This window comes from Canis lupus, chromosome 2, assembly GCF_048164855.1.
Source record: "Canis lupus baileyi chromosome 2, mCanLup2.hap1, whole genome shotgun sequence".
NCBI lineage: Eukaryota > Metazoa > Chordata > Mammalia > Carnivora > Canidae > Canis > Canis lupus.
Window position 1 is genome coordinate 89,560,968 of NC_132839.1, and position 16,336 is coordinate 89,577,303.

Genomic DNA, 16,336 nt, shown 5'->3' on the forward strand with positions numbered 1-16,336 from the left:
GCTTTCATAGCTAACCATTCTCGTTAGATTTGGGAAATTCAATAAGCTCTGACTGTTCATAATTCAATATTTTAGTGACACATTTTTAGGTTTCTAAATCAGTTTTATGAGGCATGTGATAAAAATAAGATCAAAATCTGTTGAACACTTATGGTGCTTAGTCAGTTCTGAATATGACCTGTAGGAAACAGAGTAAAAACAAAATGACACTGAATTACCCATTTTTACTTCATTTTTGTTAAAAGAAAAAGAATGAATAAACCAGTGGAAAACATAAGAAACTACTAAAAAATGTTAAAAACTTTTCATTCATAAGATTCTGTGTATTTATTTTATCAGATGGAGTCCAGGTGCAAAATTTTAATTAAATATGATAGATTTTCTTCTCCAAATTTAATGGAGATGTTACAGTTAAACATTCAGAAATACATCTGATGTGTTGATTCTCATCCCATTTCAGATGTGTGACTTGTTCAGATTGGTCACAAATCCTAAGTGAGGGTATTATTTTTCTACCAATCAGTAAGATAGAATCTTATCAGTTATGCATATTTTACAAAAAACTAACAGGTATTTCAGCATAGGCAAATGCTATCATGAAGGATTAGAGGATTTACATTTAAGAATTATTTAAAATAAGGTGGTCATGAGAAGTTTACTATCTTTTAAGGTACAGCTATAATTTTCACAGTGACAGCACATGCAGTTTACTTTGAAAAAAAATCTCCATCTTTCCTCAAATAGATCCTTTTTCTGTAACCTGGAATTAAAAAAAAAAAAAAAAAGGAGGAGATTTCACCCTACATGCTTTTCAACTGTGGGGTTTAGGTTCATGAAAAGTTACCTGCTTGGCAAAAGATGATGGTAATGGAGTAAAAGTAAAATGATATAAATGCATATGAAAGTTGACCTTTCTGATTCATGCTTCCCTCCTCAGTGAAGAGCGTAGTGGGCAAGAATCGGGACCAGACTGCCTAAATGCAAAACCTGGTTTTGCAACCAAGACCTGTGTAACTGTGGGATTTAATCTCTCTATGCCTCAGTTTCTTCATCTGAAGAAACTTCATCTCCTTGTAAGATGGAGACAGTGAAAGCCTTTATCTCAAGGTGCTATTATGAGAATTAAATGAGTAATATAGAAAGGGCTTCAAGTCATATTTGCCTCATAGTAAGTACAATAGTGGTACTTGCTTAGGAGTTCATGTTGAAACGATGACATGAAATAAAATGTCAGTAAATCCTGACATAATGCAGGTGCTCAAGCAATAGAGAGATACACAGGTAGGTAGAGGTGTGTATGCACGTAGAGTGTACATACACTTCTCTGCCTTAGTGACATATGCATGCGTGTGTATGTATGAAAAAAATAGACTTTACTAGCTCCCGACTGGACATTGGCTCCCAAATCCAATAAGATTAGCAGATTTCATAACCCTTCTCTCCACAGTCTCTGAATTAATCTGAGAAACGTGTTCTTCTTCAGCTCTTAGGGATTAGTTGACTGAGGCAGATTCCTCAAAAAAAAAAAAAAAAAAAAAGGTTAATGTTATTTAGACCATGCTTCTGCTTAATATTTTAGAACTAGCACTGCTTATTTTTGAAATGTAGTATCTTCTTTAGTTGCATTGTCCTTTAATTTATAATTTAATGGATTTAATTAAATCAATACATAGACTGATTTTAGACATGTTTTGACAAATTGTGTAACCACTCAACCTCTTGCAAGCAGGTTATTTATGATTCCCAGGCCCTTTCTCTAATCCCACATGGAGACAGTAGAACACAGATTTGACTCTTGCCTGAAGTGGTTCACTATGATCAGCAATAATGGTTATTACACTTCTGATTTCTGCCTTTCAAGTTAAAGAATATATATTGAAATAGATATAGACAGACAGCACATACTCCTTAATATGTGTTTATTTATAAATCATACACATACTCTGTCAAAATCTTGTACAAATCATAACACATACAAATATTAACATGTGAAATAGTGAAGTGGATATAAAATAAACATCTAAACATTTTTACTAATTAACAAAATTCAGATGTTTTCGTATTAAAATATCAGAGTAAAATATGTCGTCTTCTTATGTATAACAAGATACCCCTAATAACTTTAGCAAGAACGATATGATTATATCTTCTCAATTATTTTTGAAAATCTTGATTTTACTTTTCTCTTTCTTAATACTTCAGTTCCAAACTTAGTTTATATAATAAGGATTGTGTACTTTCAATGGTTGAAAAAGTTATTGCACACACATGTATACCAATATAGAAGCAGCACATCAAACCTCCTGCTTACTGAATCATAATGTGTATTTTCGCTCTTATCTGTGCCTTAATATTAGCAATTGTTAAAGGTCCACATAATACATATAGGGTGGGGGCACCTGCTTGGTTCAGGGGTTGAATGTCTGCCCTCGGCTCAGGTCATGACCCTGGGGTCCTGGGATCGAGTCCTACGTCCGGCTCCCTGCATGGAGCCTGCTTCTCAGAGCCTCTGCCTGTGTCTCTCATGAATAAATAAATAAAATCTTTAAAAAAAACATGTATAGGGTGAAGTTCATCTTTAAGATACAGAATGTAACTATGAAACCTGATAGCACCTTGATAATTTCACATCGTTAGAAGTTCATTTATTTCTGATCTGAATATATCATTTCCTTTGCCTGTCACTTGATTGAAACCAAGGCCTGCCAAGGATAAGAAGAGTCACCTCTGCTATGTTCTTGATCTCTGCCAGCATTATAAGTATTATCCATAATCCAAGGTTTGTTTTTACGAATCAACTGTTTCTATTATCTCTTTTGTGAAAGTGAGTTGGAATAGGGTAGCCCCACACAGTGTGCTCTATCAGTCTACCTAGCCGGGTACACACAGACTAGATGTTGCAGTGTGTTGCGTGTGAACGAGTGTGTGTGGGTGCCTCCCTGCATAGCCTGTGAGACGATAGCAATTTCTTTCCTTCCACTGAGTACTTCTGTGCTTTAGTGACATGCAGTCAATGTGTTCATTAAGAGTTAATGCAACTTAATGCTCTCTAAAAAAATAAATAAAAGCATTAGTCATAATCGTTTATAGTATTTTCTTCCCATACCTTATTCCATGCCCACTGTGGAGACCATCAGCTTATGGAATAAGGAAGCGATCATTTTTATCTCATTTTTTCTGTGGAACAAGACTTATCTGTGCCGTGGCACATAGTCATCATGGGTTTGAAATTTTAATATAAAAACACAAAATTACATCTTGGGTATGTTGTCTTTGAGTGGATTTGCAGAGTACCTCATGCAGATTCCTATCACAGCGCTACTGTGATAGTCTGCCCTTACTCTTTCTCCCGTGTCCTCCCTCGCACGCCCCTACCCCAAGACTCTGAGCCCAATAAGGGTAATAATTACATAAAGACATATGCTATGTCTTTAATCATAGCTGAGCATATAGTAGATTTTCAATAGAAGGTTTCTGAATTTAAAAACAGGTGAAATATAGATTAGAGGTGGTTGGGGCTGCAAAGGAATATATACCAAACCATAGACAAGTGTGTAAAGGTCGATTTAAGAACTAAAGTGAGATGAGCAGGAATTTTGTTAAGATCTAGCAGTGGTCTGGGGCACCTGGGGGGCTCAGTGGTTGAGCATCTGAGTTTGGCTCAAGTCATGATCCTGGGGTCTTGGGATCAAGTCCTGCATCAGGATCCCCGCAGGGAGCCTGCTTCTCCCTCTGTCTGTGTCTCTGCCCCTCTCTCTGTGTCTTTCATGAATAAATAAATAAAATCTTAAAAAATAAAAGACCTGACTGTGGTTTGTTTGTGTCCACACCAACCCCCCAACTCTCTACCCCTGGCCAAATTCATGTTGCAATCCTGATGCCCAGTGTGATGGTAGTAGGAGGTGGGTCCTTTGGGGTGTGTGTAGGTCACTAAGATGGGGCCCTTATGGATGGGATTAATTCTCTTTATAAAAGAGATCCTAGATGGGGTGACTGGGTGGCTCAGCAGTTGATTGTCTGCCTTTGGCTCAGATCGTGATCCTGGGATCCTGGGATCGAGTCCCACATCAGGCTCCCTGCATGGAGCCTGCTTCTCCCTCTGCCTCTGTCTCTGCATCTCTCTCTGTGTCTCTCATGAATAAATAAATAAAATCTTTAAAAACAAACGAACAAACAACAATAACGAAAAAAAAAAAAAAAACAGAGATCCTAGAGAGGTCCCTAGCACCCTTCATGGGAGGTACCAGGAAGTGAGCTCTCACCAGCTGCCGCACCCAGTCTGCTGGCGCCATAGTCCTGGACTTCAGAGAACTGTGAGAAATAAATATTTGTTTTCATCAGGCTCACAGTCTGTGGTATTTTGTTATGAAATTTCAAACAGACTAAAACAGGGCTGTAGAATCATGGAGGCTTTCTGTAGCTTTCGCCTTTATTGTCCTACCGTCTTGAATTGTTTGGGTTTGGGGTTGACTTTGACCCTTTCCTCCTCAAGTGTTTCCTTGAGGGATGGGTACACCAGGGGACTGTAACTGGATTTTGTAATGATACAGTTGTCTTGTTTCCCTCCGATTTGGCATGATGATGATCATGTTTGCTTTGTGTTTTTTTGTTTGTTTGTTTGTTTCTTTGGTTTTTGTTTTACATTTACGAGTGGTTGTCCATTTTTCCTTCTTCTTCTTGTCACACTCCTGCCTTCTCTTTTTATGTCTCCCTACTCAGTGGGGTTCAGAAAAGTCTGGAGTTGAGGAAAAATAGTGGAGAAAAATCTATTTTGAGCACCTCTCCCTCAACTCCTTATTGACTACAACTAGCTGAAGAATATCCTTTAAAAAGACCTGAAGGAATGTCTAGAGGAGTTTCCGCTAATGCCTTTTATCTAAAAGACAGCTTTGGCATTTTCACTTAATGTCTATAAAACTGCTCTGAGTAAGTACAATGTGAAACACAGAGATTAGTATTGTTAATTTAATGCAGTAAGCTTAGAGTCTTTATAAGATACAATCTCCTTTTGAACTTTATGTTCAAATCAGTAGAGACCAGAGCAGAGTTTTTCAGAGGAATATTAACTTTGCTACTTCATATGTTAGGCAAATAGAAGAGCCAGAGAAAATACAAATGCTTGGGCTTTAACACTGGCATAAATCACACTGATATATGGGAAAGTAGGCTTTTTTTATTTGTTTTTTTTTCTCATAAACTGCTGGGGAAATTGGATGAACTTGCTCTATAGATAATGGATACAGTAATGTGGAGAGATGATCTGTTGCAATGATGCACTGGGAAAGGCTCTAATGAGGTAAAGATCCAGCTCAATTGATGACATTAAAAAACCCACAAAAAACAAAAGTTATTATGGACAAAGTACTGTATATTTTATCATCAAGCTGTTCCTCTAAATCACAGAGAGGCAGTGTTACCTCAGTAAGTGCATTATGCTCTCATCTTAAAAAAGTAACAAAGCTGAGACATTCCAATTTTATTTTTATGCATTCCCTTTCAAAGGTTATCTTTTATTTTGAGAGAATGTTTGAAATAAAATGTTTGAAAGGAATGTAATATTCTTCTATAGGCAGGAGCAACAGCAGGATCTGTACACTCAGAGAAACGCGTGGAGCGAAATGGCGCCAAAGAAAATACAGAGGATTTAGTCGATGATTGTTTTGATATTAATAAATCTATTTGATATTAATAAATCTTTATTATGCAAAATTTTAAAAATATTTTATTTGTGTGTGTGTGTGAGAGAGGGAACGCAAGTGAGGGGAAGGGCAGAGGAAAAGGGAGACAAGCAGACTCCCCACCCAGCTGGGAGCCCAACATGGGGCTTGATCCTAAGACCCCAAGATCATGACCTGAGCCAAAGGCAGACGCTTAATCAATGGAGTCACTCAGGTGCCCCTACTTTGTACATTTTTAGCAAATGTATCTCTTCCTATGTTTTACTATATTAAAATTAGTTTTTACCTTTCTCCATCCACAATAATTCAAAATGACAAAAGACCAAAAGGGACTTCATGTGTTGTCAGCATAAGAATGAAGATTTCCAGGGACGTATGCAGTTGGCTGCAGCTGAGCCTGCAAGTGGGAAATGGAAGACCTGGGTAATGAGGGTCTTCTGCTTCCAGCATCGTTTGGAGCATCGGTGTGAGTTTTGCAAAATGGCTGGGATGCCTTTATGATTTACCTTCTCGCCCACTGCAGACAGCACTGTGGAATGCTCCTAAAAGAAATTCCACTGTACGCAGGGCCATCCGGCTATGTACCTACTTGTCATGCGGATACCCCGTTTGAACTTTCCATCTGCAGTCTTCTTAGAGGCATGACTTAGGTTTTTGGCATTCGTGTTGATTGGCTTCTACAAAGAAGCAGGGTATGTTTATTTAAAATATGGGGGCAGGGGGCTTTCAGTGAAGAGAATAGTGGCCATTACTCAGCTTTTCCTGGCTTCTTTCCATGTCTGCTGTTGGTTTAGGAGCTAGGTTTATAGCTGGGTACCACTTGTGTGGCATTCTCAGTCCCATACATGGTGTCATCTTTAATGCCTAGTTCTGTCTTTAGTGGCTTCTCTGCCCACTATCCCTACTATTGAAGAAATAAATAAAAAAAAAAAAAGTTAATGAGAACAAATCTTCCATCTAATCCAGAGAGGCTCTGGACATGGAAGACTTCTACGGAGGTTTATAAAATATTCACTTACCGTCCCTTTCCTGAACTTGGGGAATATATGCTCAATGATGAGAGGACCAGGAGTACATCTTAAAAAGAATGATTTTTTCCTTTCTGTAAAATGATAACAGCAATAATTGCTTGAGGGTCCACAATATGTCAGGCACCATGCTGTGTCTTTATATATGCTATTTTATTTAACCTTTACCAAAAAGTACAGTGGTGTGCATTAATAGCCCGTCATATTATATATAAAGAAATGAAACATCAATGAATTTAAGTCAGGACGTTCCAAGGTCTGGAGTGCCAAGGCGTGTCTTTTTTTTTTTTCCTTCAGGCTTCAGAATATTAAAAATCAAATAATACTAAATAAATTCATAAAATTAAAATTATGGCGAGTTTAAAATTATATGTGAAACAAAGTAAAAATTTTAACATAGGAACAATGCAATAAAATCGAATGCACATCTTCACAGTATGGTAAATCCAAAAATGAAATCAATCCCTAGTGTGTTATAGATGACACGGTTAGATAAAGGAGCAGAGAACTTACATTTATATTATGAATGTTGTTTTTTAGTCTCTTATATGTGTCTCTGGGAAGCAACTGATACACAAGGGAATTTAGTAACCTGCCTGTGGCCACATAGCTAGTAAATAACTAAGCTAAACGATGAGCTGAGGTGTCTGACCCTAGAGTTTAATGCTTTTAATGACTCTGCTAGATGCTTCCCTAGGCAGCTAGACCCACATCCAAATTTTTCTTACCATCAGCCATTTTCAGCTTGCAAATAACGATAAATAGAAATATTTATTTGGCTTAAATGTATTTTCATAATAAATACTTTCTCAGTTTCCTAATTTCTTTAGTCCTGTTTAAGGACTAGGCTATGGAGTATTTCTTTTGGTTGCTTCTGTTTTCATTGACACATACACCTGCTGAAAAGCGTTCATAGGGTAGTTTAGTTGTAACTGGTGCACAGAACCATCGCGCACTTCAGAAGCACCAGCAACGGATGTGAACTCAGAAGACCTGGGCTTGAATCCTAGCTCTGATTTCTGCGCCTTGGATTTCTTACCTACATAGTGGTGGTGGTGTGGGAACAAGATTTCAGAAGCTATCTAAATGTATCTTAAAAGGGACTTCGATATGTTAGACGTTAGGCTTTTCTAGAATAGATTTGGTTAGAGACCGCCACAAAGTATGCACAAGTGCCTGGCGGGAGGTTAGTGGGTTCTAAGGGAACTTTCACTTTCAGAAATGACGCAATGCTATACTCACGGCAAAGGCATTAGGCCTTGGGACAAGCAAGATCGTGATCACAGGTTCCAGGCCCATGTGGGTCAATTTGCAACACCCAGAAGCTAGTTATAAGACCAATCTTATGCCTTTGAAGGCATGCAGAACACAGGTAAAATAGACTTTATTTAATCTCACTGGCCTCTGAACAGACAGAGGCATTCACCAGCACAATGCTCCCCAACTCTTCTTCCCTCCCCTCCCCTCATACCCCCGTTGTGCACCGGGGTCAGCTTTTCATAGTCAGGAGACTATTATCAAAACTCCATCTGTACACTTTGCAAAAAAAGGGATTTTAAAAAAGGTGGCAGCCAGCTTGATATGCGCTTTAATGTCACCTGTGTACACTTTCTTTTCTCAAAAGCGTCGAGACTTAAAGTGAGTTAGAAACCACTGGCAAGGGCTACATGAACAGTTTAAAAACCGCTTTGAAATTATTTTCTATGTTTTGTTGACAATAATTGCTTTCCCCTCTGCCCTGATAATTCTCAAATAGCCCTCACTCTGGGGTCTTAACCTGCGTCCACTTGCCTGCCCCCAAATGAGACTGTTGTGAAACATTTTCTGGGTAAATAGCTATGATAGCAACATTAAAAAGAAAATAGTCAATATCTCTTCTTTTTGGTGGGTTTAAATTACCAATGTAAAACGTATCGACTTTATGTTTGATTTTCTCTTTTGAGCCCTAGGAACAAATTATTAGAGTTACTGTTTAAGTTTCCTATTAGAAAATAGAAAGTACTAGAGGATGTTGGTATAACCTTTCTCCTATTCCTCCTGGCTTTTTCCAGATGTAATAAACATTTATCTGTGCAATACCAGCCTGAATCTTTTCCTTGGTTAATATTTAATCCTTCTGTTAGTTCTTTGTACAGGATCTGTGGGTTTTTAGAGTGAACATATGTAATTGCAAAGCTGTTACAATCATTTTTATATAGAAACAAGTATTTTAGACCACAAACCAAAATTACATGAAGATAATGTTACGTAGGAGGCCTAAGTAGAAAGAAATAGGGTCCTAATTAATGCTGCTTTTGTGCTGTTATCATTTTTCTGGGTGGATTACATAATGCCACATTTATATCGGGAGACAGGTTCCCAGTGCTGTTTAGCAAATCAATTTGTAGGCAGATGTTACGGTATCCTCTTTTTCAGGCCGGCGGGCAACCTTTATTCTATTCTGTGGTGTCGGTGGGCAGGGAAGGAGATCTTTTGTGGATTGTGGGAGGAGAAATGTGTAATCAGATAGTAAACCATGTAACTTTGGAAATTCTTTACGGACAAAAATTTTTGAAAAATGACTATGTAAAAATAAAGAGAAGCTATATTTTCCATTACTGGAAAAGGTTTTAACAAAAATATAACAAATGTCAATATCTCCGCAAGCTCAAGAGGCCTGTAGGGCCAGAAATGCCTCAAGGCATTCCCAACTCTGCTTTCTGTTCTTTAAACTTCAGGATGAAGGTGACAGTTTGTTTAAAATACCAGAAACAGTGGCGGTCCAGCTAATATCCATTGGTCCAGGTGGTGAGAGGAAGCCCTGACAGATTTCTGAAGGGGAGCTTTGGCCTCAACCCTCCTTTTGAAGTGCCTGCAAACTACTTGGGTTGGGTTGTGTCCCCCCCTCACCGGGAACTGAGCATTCTCCCCGTAGCTGGACAGCTGTCCTTACTCGGTTTAGACCTAATGTGTTCTCCCCGCCCCCTTGAGAAACAAAAGCTTTTGGTCATTTATCACACCAAGATTGTTTATTTTTCCCTGTTTTTTGGCACTAGCTAAAGATGATTGCATATCTATTTTATTTTTTTTTTGTTTTATTTTATTATTTTTTTCTTTTGTCATTTGCTTCTCAATATTTCAGGGATATCAGTGGAAAAATCAAGGATAAAGAGAGTCTTTTGAGTGTGGTATACTAGACGGAGGGTGGATGTTGGAGTCAGGAGAGGAGTTTGGGTCTGGAATCTTCTATCCTGTACGTGTATTAGTAGCTTTGGGTCAATTTGGTTAGTCACAGGGTCCTCATAGGAAAGGCAGGAATTGGGTGCAATGCAAATGGGAAAGTGACAATGGTATAGAAATGAGAGTTTCATCACTGCAGCCAGGAGTGAGAAATGCAGCTAAGTTTCAAGAATCGACCTTCTTTAGACCTCTGATTAGGGACAGCTTTAACAAGTCAGAGTGGTGGGTGGACGAAGAACCCCATCTCCTATGCGCCAACTCTGACCTCCATGTCCAAAATGACATTGGTGTCTTTTTAGTTCTACTGTGATTGTTTGTTTGTATGTTTTGTTTGTCCAGGAATGGAGTATGCTAGTCCACTCATAAAATTCCCCCGAGCCATGCTTACTCTGATCGCTGGCCATCCTCTGCGACGACCCATGATCCCACATCTTCAGGGCAAATTTGAAAAGATGTATGGGTAGGTCAATAGAAAGCTAGATATGTCATATGTTCTACTTGATGTAAAATGGTCCTAAACGCAGAAATGACCTTAAAGTGGGAAGTAAGGGGTTTATTATAGAGTCCAGAAAGTATAGACAAATCTTAGTGAAGTTCATTTAACCAAGGTTTATTGAATTTTTCTTGTGTGCGCGGCACTGGGGTAACCAATTTAAGAGGCATGTAGGGGAATAATGTATCTCTCTCTGCCTCTTACAGCTTACAGTGTACATAAGGGAAGAGGTGTATGAAAACAAGGAGAATATATAACAATGTCATCTTTGGTATAATATGAGGGATATAAAGGATAAGAAGGATAGTTCTTTTTAAAAAAAAACAGATTATTTATCTATTTATTCATGACAGACAGAGAGAGAGAGAGAGAGAGAGAGAGAGAGAGGCAGAGACACAGGCAGAGGGAGAAGCAGGCTCCATGCAGGGAGCCCGACGTGGGACTTGATCCCAGGTCTCCAGGGTCAGGCCCTGGACTGAAGGCAGCGCTAAACTGCTGGGCCACCCAGGCTGCCCAAGAAGGATATTTCTTGGAAAAATCCTAGAACTTTTAATGAGGCAAACATTTGAACTGAGCCTTATAGGATGGGTAAAATACTGACAGATGGAACTATAAGAGTGCTAGTTGAAGGATTAGCCTGAGAAAAAAATTGATATAACAAATATAATAAACACATGGTGATTAGCCTGAAGTTAGAGTATAGAGTATATATAGAATGAACGAGAAAGGCAACAAACTCTCTTGGTGCTTTTAGCTAGATTACTCTCATCAATTAATCTAATGTCATCCTTTTATCAGTCCATCATCTATTCTTACCACTTTATAAATAAAGAAGCCAGAGCCTAAGGAGATGAATTAACCTGTCTGAAAACAAGGAGCTGGCAAGTAATTTAGGATTTGAAATCAAGCTTTCTTGTGTCATAGGAACCATACTCTTTCTGCATGGAGACTCAATGATAACAATAATGAATCACTGTGATTTATTGAGTACCTACTGCTATGCCACAGTTTTCATTTTCCTTAATCCTCAGAGAAGGACCTAAAATGTAGCAGTTATTATCCAAACATCCAGCTGAGAAAACTAGCCCAGGTTTATTTGATGTACCAAAGTAATGGAAGTTAAGGGTGAGAAGGAGAAATGAGGATAAAAATGGGATGGGTTTGAAAACCAGCAGAGGAGTCTGTTATTTTATATAAAAACTAATAAGGTGCATTAATATTAATGCATGATCAGAATCATATTTGTGGAAGATTCATCTTTTTAGCTCTACTAGGACCAAATGAAGATATAAGAGATCCTTAGTAAGATTTTTAAAAATGACTTAATATCCAAAATTTGCAAAGAAATCTTAAAACTCAACAGTAAGGAAACAAAAACCTGATTGAAAACGCGCACCTGAAAAAAAAAAAAAAAAGAAAAAAAGAAAAAGGGCACCTGGGTGGCTCAACAGTTGAGTGTCTGCCTTTGGCTCAGGTCATGATCTCAGGGATCTGCAGGGGGCCTGATTCTCCCTCTGCCTAAGTCTCCGCCTCTGTCTCTCTGTGTGTCTCTCATGAATAAAATCTTTGAAAGAAAATAAAGAATAGTAAAAGAGCCAAAATCCACAAAAGATAACCTCAACAAAGAAGATATACAAATGGGGGGGCCTTTGGGTGACTCAGTGGGTTAAGCATCTGACACTTGATTTTGAGTCAGGTTATGACCTCAGGGTTCTGAGATCGAGCCCTGTGTCAGGTTCTGCACTGGGCATGGAGCCTGCTTAAGATTCTCCCTCCCTCTCCCCATCACCTCCTCCCTCTCCCTCTTCCAAACAAACAAACAAACAAACAAATAAGAAGATATACAAATGGCAAATAAATATATGAAATGTTACTCTACATCATATGTCATCAGGGAGATGTAAGTTAAAACAAACAGCACTATACACTATTAGAATGGCTGAAATCCAGAACTCTGACAACATCATGTGCTTTGAGAATGTTAAGCAATAAGAACTCTGATTCCCCACTGGTGAGAATGCAGAGTGGTAGCAGCCACTCTAGAAGGCAGTCAGGTTGTTTCTTACAACACTGTAAACATGTATTGACCATATGATCCAGCAATCATGTTCCTTGGTATTTACCTGAAGGAGTTAAAAACTTGTATCTAGACAGAAATCTTCACCTTAATGTTTTTAGCAGCTTTATTAATGCCAAAACTTGGAAGTAACCAAGAAGTCACTTGGTAGGTAAAGGGATAAATGAACTATGGTACATCCAGACAATGGTATGTTTTTGAGGGCTAAAAAGCAATGAGCTATTAAGCCTGTGAAAATTCACAGAGAAAGCTTAAGTGCATGTTACTAAGTTAAAGAAACCAATCTGAAAAATGTTAGAGACTGTCTGATGACAGCAGTATGAAAGTCTGGAAAAGGCAAAAATCCAGAGACATTGAAAAGATGGGTGGTTACCAGGGATATGGGGGAAGGGGAGGGGAGGGATGAAGAGACGAGCACAGCAGATTTTTTAGGGCAGTAAAAATACTCTGTATGACACCATAATGATGGATACATGTCATTATACAGTCATCCAAACCCATAGGGTGTACACCAAGAGTGAATTGTAATGTAAACCATGGACTTTGGGTGATTGTGTGTACGTGTAAGTTCATTAGTGGTAACAAATATACCACTCTCATGGGGAATGTTGATAATGGAGGAGGATAGGTAGGGAGAGGGGAGGCAGGAGTTTATGTGGGAAGTCTCTGTACTTTCCCCTCAATTTTGCTGCGAACCTAAAGCTGCTCTAAAAAAAAAAAAAAAATCAAGTTTTTTTTTTTTTTTTAAATAAACTTCTATTTAAAAAAAAATGGAATAAAATAAAGGTGGTGGTCCAAAGTGTTGGGAAACAAATTTTGGCCAGGACTCAGGTTTTAAATATATATATATTTTTAAATTATTTTTCAATTCAATAGATCTAAAATACCAACTTGTCTTTTATTCTTACCTTCTTTCTTCTACGATTAGATAGTGAGAAGCTCCAGTAGAATAAATATGTGCACTAAAATGCCAATCATACACATATCCCCAGAGTTTAAAGAAAATATAGTACTTTATCTCTTCCATAACCAGTTTTTGAGTTCCAACTGCATGCAATTTTCTTTTCTTTTTTTTTTTTTTTTTGCATGCAATTTTCTCAGCTGAGTGTAAAGTGTAATAAGATACCTGGCTTCCTAAGGATATAACATCTTAGCTTTCTCAGAAGTTTGTTGTGTGTGTGTGCGTGTATATTATATATATATAGCTGGTTAAATAAATCAATGAGTGAATGAATCAATCAATGAATCATTCAATTACTGGTTCTGGTGATCATTGTTTGCTGAAAAGACATTTTCTATTCTCATTGGTATTGTCAGCTCAGGAAGATGAGATATGATCACACTTTGGAACATAAATATGTCATTATCTTTCCTATCCATTTGAGTTATATTTTAAATAACTCCATTTTATGTTTCTTTAGCTATCAAACCAATTAAATGGATTTGTAAAAGATGCAATGGAGTATTTTAAAAAACCCACATTTTTATAATAAATGTTATAATGAACTTCTAGCATACCATACTGATGAAATCTTCAAGCTTCAAGGAATCTTAAATTTGACTTAACATTAAGTCAGCAGTATTTTTAAAGTCTTTTAAGAAGTAATTTGCCATATATATCAGTCCAGGCTGCAATGTCGGGTTCATTAATTCCCTTTTTCACTTGCTTTCATATTAAAAGACAGCATCAAAAACATTTTTTATATCTTAGTTACTTTTTTCCCCACTGAAATGAAGAGTTAACTATATAGGCTTTATTCCATTTCTTATACTCACTCTGCATTCTATTAAGCCACCCAATTGATTGCAGAGCTGCTAAAGCAAAATTTTTTTCAGATAGATTTGAGGTGAAATTTGTGAGGCTAATCTAATAATCAATGGACTACTCTGTGAGCTGCTGCATAAAAAAATATATTATTTTGAGAGACTTTGGTCTATTTACTAATTCAGTTTCGAAAGGAGGATACATTTGCAAACTGACTGTTGTAATTCTTTTGCATTACCAACCACTTACTGGAGAACACTTACAGAATCATTAAAGTCCTTAAGCAGCAGAGAAGATTTAGACCAGTTCTGTGATTTCACAAGAAAGGCAGAGGTCACAGGCCAATACGCTCAGGCAATTTCCCTCATTCTCGTGCTCATGACCCTGGGCTGCCAACCCCCCCAAGACCAAAGTATGTTGTATTAGGGAATATGCATTATGTAGATCTTATTTTTATAGATTTGAGCTTTATTATGTCTTCCTGTATATAGTAGAGTGCAGGTCACATCACTTACAATAGAGTGGTGAGTTCTTCAACTTTAATAAGCCATCCACTTACCTCCCCTAGAAGTAAAGTGCTTCTGTGTTGAATCTTTCAATGTTTGCTTCTGGAAAGTTTATGGGGTAGTTGTAAGATTTCCCTTGTTTTCAATATTTATCTGTATGCTTATGTATCTTAAGATTCTGTTCAAAGATAATTGATAAAAAATTTAATAACATTGTGCCATAGATTCATCAAACATTAAATTACAGGCAAAGGCAAATAAAAAAAAAAAAAAGATTCCAATGGATGCCAGTAGATTCCATAAGCCCTTTGCAGAAAAGCTCATATACTGACCTATAGAAAGATCCTCACTCAGAGTCATTTTCATGTTGTAGATAGGTCCAAAAGATATGCCTTTTTTTTTACTCTTGGCGATGTAGACCAGGATAAACATTAATAATCTTAATTTTGAAAAAAAAATAATCTTAATTTTGTACAATGACAATAATTCTAATTATGATGATTGACATGTACCTGTGTACATGTCATGAATCAAGAGCTATGCCACGTAGATCTGTCAATGTCACATCAACCTGAGAATTGTATTCTGACTTTAGAGATGAAGAAACTTGGCTTAGATATGTTTTTGTCTTGCCTTGGATCAGTCACAAGGGGTAGAATGTAGAAGGGGAGTCATTGTGATGACACCAGACCTGTAGATCTGTTATCATGACTGAGTATGCACCCAGAAAACAATAAACCAATACAGGTAACAACCCCACACTCAGGAGCAGACCAAATTTTCTTCAATAACAACAACAAAAAAAGATAAAAATGTTGTTAGAGAACTAAAAAAGCAAACAATTGCGGAACAGGCTTGAAAGACTCAGTAATGCTTTCTACCACTGCTGCCTGACTGTTCCGTGTGAGTCATATTCATCTGCTATTATTCGTATTATTATTCATAATGCTAGCTGACATTTGTTGAGCTGGGTTAGGAAATGCTTCTTTAAGAAGAGAAATAGTAAGGATGACCTGAGTGTGGTTAATTAACTAATTAAAAAGAACATGAGAGGGTGGGCAAGTGTTCTAAGTGTGGAGAGGAGCTTACACAAAGGCAGATACGAAAACTGTTGTGGATTGAATTGGGTCTCCCTCACATCTTATGTTGAAGTCCTAAGATCACAATGTGCCCTTATTTGGAAATAGGGTTTTGCAGGTGTAATTAGCTTAGATGAGGTCCTACTAGTGTAGGCTGGGTCCCTTGTCTAATGTGACTGGTGTCCTGATTGAAAGGGGACCTCTGGACAGGTGCACCATGTGGAAATGAGCATAGAGAGAGGGGTCATGCATCTGTAAGTCAAGGAACGCTGAAGATCTCCAGCAAACCACCATCAGGTAGAGGAGAAGCTTGGGACAGATTCTCCTTCACAGCCCTCAGAAGGATGCAACCCTGCTGATGCCTTGATCTTAGACTTCCAGCCTCCATTACTGTGAGGCTACACATTTCCATGTGTGAGCCACGTCATAGAGAAAGCCACTGTCTACAGTCTCCCCATCAAATGAACACAGAGACTAAGGAGTTCCATGAC

The 16,336-nt window shown here is 37.8% G+C and overlaps 1 protein-coding gene and 1 long non-coding RNA gene across 7 annotated transcripts in view; one reads left to right on the forward strand and one right to left on the reverse strand.

Moving 5' to 3' along the window:
• KCNIP4 (potassium voltage-gated channel interacting protein 4) overlaps positions 1-16,336 on the forward strand; it is a 1,119,488-nt gene that overhangs the window by 262,012 nt on the left and 841,140 nt on the right. The window lies entirely within an intron of this gene.
• Positions 187-15,522, reverse strand: LOC140623173 (uncharacterized). 4 transcript variants are annotated; one of them, XR_012022840.1, is made up of 6 exons: positions 15,099-15,518; positions 14,820-14,944; positions 6,698-6,780; positions 4,263-4,311; positions 1,378-1,514; positions 187-760 (listed from the first exon to the last, which is right to left on the reverse strand). It is a non-coding gene; the product is annotated as an uncharacterized lncRNA (long non-coding RNA). The 4 variants fall into 4 exon arrangements; XR_012022843.1 differs by lacking the exon at positions 4,263-4,311 and having other exon boundaries at positions 15,099-15,514; XR_012022838.1 differs by lacking the exons at positions 187-760; positions 1,378-1,514; positions 4,263-4,311 and adding exons at positions 5,603-6,075; positions 6,185-6,355 and having other exon boundaries at positions 15,099-15,517.